This window comes from Egretta garzetta, unplaced genomic scaffold, assembly GCF_000687185.1.
Source record: "Egretta garzetta isolate BGI_Z169 unplaced genomic scaffold, ASM68718v1 scaffold48, whole genome shotgun sequence".
NCBI lineage: Eukaryota > Metazoa > Chordata > Aves > Pelecaniformes > Ardeidae > Egretta > Egretta garzetta.
In genome coordinates, this window is record NW_009260595.1 from 312,403 (window position 1) to 317,254 (window position 4,852).

The following is a 4,852-nucleotide window of genomic DNA, read 5'->3' on the forward strand; positions in this document are numbered from 1 at the left end:
ACCAGTTGCACGGAGAACATCTCCATTTGTTTGCTTTGAACCTGGCTTCTTCAGGTTCGTTTAATGACCTTAACTGATGTACTGCCATGGAACAAACAATCCCTGCCCACCTTCTGACTGATACTGCTGCCTTGCAGAATTCACTCCTACCCCACCAACATCTCCTCTTCTCCAGGCCAAGGAGTTTCAGCCTAATTGATTGTTCCTCACATGGAAGCTGTTCTGCTCAGCATTTTTATCTTTCTCTCAACTATTCCAAATTCTGCTGTGTTTGAGGTGAGCCGTCCAGAACTGTTTGCACTAGTCAAGGTAGCGGCAAATATGATTGAAGCATAGACCATTTCCTTTCCCCTCAGTCTGAGCACCTAGTTTCACTAGGACTCACTTCACACTCAGGAAACGCTGCATTTCTCATGTTAGAGGCAGTACGAAGCAGCTAAAAGGCTTGCCCTTAGTTTTATAGGAAATCTGCAAAGCAGTAGAGAAGTAGACCAAAATCTCTAGGGCTTATTCCAACACTGGGGAATCTAGCGATACTTTCCAATATTGAGCCTTAGCCCTGGTGACTTGGAAAATTCCAGTTTGGACAAAGTTCACTTAAAAAAAAAAAAAAAAAAATTGTAAGTTGCATGAAGCATTTTTAATTTCAATTATAAAATTATGTGCAGCACTAATCTTTCACCCCATCAGTGATGGATACTATGACTGATACTTAATTCAGGTCCTGCTACATTCAGGAACACATCTCTCTGGTGAGACCTCACCTGGAGCCCTGCGTCCAGCTCTGGAGCCCTCAGCACAAGAAGGACATAGAACTGTTGGAGCGGGTCCAGAGGAGGGCCACAAAAATGACCCGAGGGCTGGAGCACCTCTCCTATGAGGACAGGCTGAGGGAGTTGGGCTTGTTCAGCCTGGAGAAGAGAAGGCTGCGGGGAGACCTGATTGCGGCCTTTCAGTACTTAAAGGGAGCCTGCAGGAAAGATGGGGAAAATCTTTTTAGTGGGGACAGCTGTGACAGGACAAGGGGTAATGGTTTTAAACTGAAGCAGGGTAGGTTTAGACTGGATACAGGGAAGAAATTCTTTACAGTGAGGGTGGTGAAACACTGGAAGGGGTTGCCCAGAGAAGTAGTGGAGGCCCTGTGCCTGGGAACATTCAAGGCCAGGTTAGATGGGTCTCTGAGCAACCTGACCTAGTTAGCAGTGTCCCTGCTCACTGCAGGGGGGTTGGACTAGATGACCTCTAGGGGTCCCTTCCAACCCAAAACATTCTATGATTCTATGTCTGAGCTTCCAGGTGTGCTCCGGGCAACACAAGTCTCAAAGTCCTGACACTCTTAATCTAGATACTAGGTACTGAGAAATCAGCTTCCCATAGGAAGGTTAAACAAAACCCATAGCCACAGCCATCTTTACCCACCTAAAGAGCATCATACATCTTTGTTACCATCAGCTGTTCTTCTCTGCCTATCCCCAAAACACACAGAGCAAATAAGTTCAGCCTGAGCAAAGATTTCTGCAGCATGAGAAGGCAGATGTGGCAGAGACTCTGTGAAGTCTGCTAAAGGTTTTGCTATTGCCAGCTAATTTGATGCAAAAGATATGGAGATACTATTGTGATGGGCAGCCCTACAAGCCCGTAGGATAGATAAAACTTTCATTTATGACAAAATTCATCCCTGGCAAAAATGGCACTATTCCATTGAAATCAATAAGGTTGCACCTGTGAATGCCAGCTGTGAATTGAGTCCATGGTTCTCAAATGATGTAAAGTGCTTCAGGAGGAAAGATGCTATATTTAGGTGCCATATTATTGCTATGTAGACATTTTCATAACCCCTAATTATGGGGCTTTTTTTGCAAGCTCTGTAGTATTAACTGGATTGGATAAATATATAATTAGAGAGTGTTTCAACATGCACACTCTTGATGCTAGAAGCTTTATCAGCTCTTTCTTTCCTTCATGATCTGTTTTGCTTTTCTTTTAAAGCTGTTTCTATCAATTACGGCAAGATTTACTCAGAGCCCCAATAAAGGGTCACTGCAGACATCCCAGCAGAAGAGAAGACAGCTACATTTATGTTCCAGAACTCTTCTGTTTTCCAGAAAGATACCTCTGGGTTGTCGTTGTATAACAACATTGCCAGAAGCTAAGCCGATCAGACAGAAAAACAGCCACAACAACAACAACAAAGAACTTTTCAGGTGTCCCCTGACCCCAAGTTGCTTATAGGCTAAGGGTTCCTACTCCAGCAGCTTCAGCAAAAGACCTGCTGCCCTAGTATTTGCCAGTGGACAGAAAGGAAGACCCAAGGAAGTTCTTTATTTTCTGCACAGTGCCAGAGATGCACAAAAGACTTCAAAGATCCCTAGATAAGAGGAAGATACACCCCTGCCTAACAGAACAACCGCCCTAACAAATTACTAAATTGGTTGACAGGAAAAGGGCAAGCTACCCTTTTTTCAGCATCCTGCTTTGTCAAATTAAAAGATAGCATTAACATTTAAAACCAACTAGTCCTACAAGAGTGAAAAAAAAAGGAGCACCAACATTTTCCTTCCTAGGTGTTGAGGAAGCTTGTATTGCCATTTATTGCTAACCAAAAAAAAAAAAAAAAAGCCTTAAACAAATACACTTCTTGCTTTTCTGATCAGGCATGGACAATAAATTATTCATCAGACTCTTTCAGATGTTTACAAACCTTTTCCTCTTACAGAAGCTTACATCCAGTAAGAATTTGAAAAGCTAAATTACAAGTATAAACACTTCAAAACAGAAGTTAATAATAGAAAGAATTAAGAACATTGCTAGAGTGACACAATACGGATGCTGTATTATTAAACAAACGGCTCACAATGGTATTATGACATGAGTCATAATGTCTGATGCCATGAACATATTGCAGAAAAGAACAATAGCTGCTATCACCAGCTACGGAGGTACGCAGCACAATACCGGGAGCCCGACTGCTGACTGATCGAAAGGAAGGGTTTTGTCTACAAGCCAACGTGATAAATTCACACCTGGTGCAAATGGGTGCAACTGAACGGAAGCTCATGGAGGTGCAGCATCTTGTGCTGGGCTCTGATAGCGCACCAAAAGTACTACAGGCTTTGCTCTGTGCAGTCTTGCAGCCTGTTTATGACTGTAATCAGCTGGGGAATTCCGATTTGGTAGGATTTTGAATCTGCTTTCCACAGGTGTGAATAACTGAATCTGGCCCTACATTAACACCAATAGATTTTTAAGCCCGGCAAGTCACAGAGCACATCTGAATTGCTGTAGCATTCCACATCATAGCAAGAAAGCCTGCCAGAGACAGAAAACTGGTGGCCATCAGCACATGGACTGGTTTACCGTTCCTTTTGTTCTTATATCTGGTAACTGTGGACTGCAACTGGTGATGCTGAAGATTACTGTAAGAGTAGGCACATTCACAAGCTTGACAAAGCATGGAATCAAATCCTGGGGTGCATTTACAGCATGTGCTTCCCATCATTAAAAGTCTATTTGTGGCACACAGAGTAGAAAAAGCTTTCATTTGGGGTAAACCTTAAACATAGCTTTACTTTCCCAACTTGGTGCAGTAACCCAATTCAAGGGGATATGGTCTGGAAGCAATGTTCTCCAAGATTTGCATGCCTACAATTGTCATGGGGGAGTGGGCAAGCAAGAAAATGAGAACAAAGTAAGGAGAACCCACCCATACAATGAAATATAGGGTTTGATTCACTGTCACGCACGGTTAACGTAGTGATTCGACCACTGTGGTGTGCAGCTAATATAAACAGAGCCAGCTTAAATCCTAAGTCTCTGTGCCTATCATGTAGTTAATAAGAAACACTTGGCACAGAGACTTTGGTGGGTTCCACTCTGCCCAAGAGCCACCCGGCAGCTCCCAGTATAGCAAGCGTGGCCTAACGGAGGACACTATGATATCCTGGCTCTTTCTCAGCCTTTACAGCAGCACTGGGGACCCCGGCAGCTGTCCTAAAGGCAGCCTCAGGGTTGCTCCGAACTGTGCTAAAGACCAAACCAGCTTCTGAACAATTTCAAAACACAGGTTGAGCGAAAGTGGTTTGCTGCTCTCTCTTGGATGTGGAGCTGGCTGGAGCACAGCCACATCTGAGAACAGGCTGCCTTCTCTTCAGTCATCACAAGGGCACCTACATGTCACATACTTAATGCAAGACAACGTACTTAGGATGAGGTACCCAAAAGTCAAGAGGTCTACTGAAAACAGTGGATAACTACACTGCGTTACCTCCAATCTAGCATCAGGATCCCCCAAAATACGTTTTATTACAGAGGCATTAACATGGCACAAGTTGATTTGCTTAGAGAAAGCCTTACATTTCTTGTCTGTGTGTATTTATATATAAAACGCATGCTCACCCATGCAAACATGCCACCCCGATCGAGCCAAACGTACACAATGCATGCAAGACATAAATAAATACTTATGACTCACAGATAACCACCTCATAAATTACATGGTCTTACAAAGTATCACTGTTAAAGATAATTCATACAATTGGATACAAAATACACATATACGACTCTCATTAAGACAGATAAGAGTTGTTTGTTTCCTTTCACAAGAGCCCAAGGCCTTAATTTACAAGGTCCTGAGTGTTTTGGTTTTTTTTAAGCTTGGAGTCCCACAGCTGTGGGTCAGTTCCAAAGCCCGACCCAAAACCAAGCCATGAGACCAAACCTGATCACAGAAGACTTAGCGAATAGGAGACAGGACAGGGGGATCCAAAAGTCCATGCACCCGGTCTGCTCCAGCTCACGGGAGCTGGATCTGGTAGCATTTATAACCCTTTAACCTCAAACGGATGTCACTTCA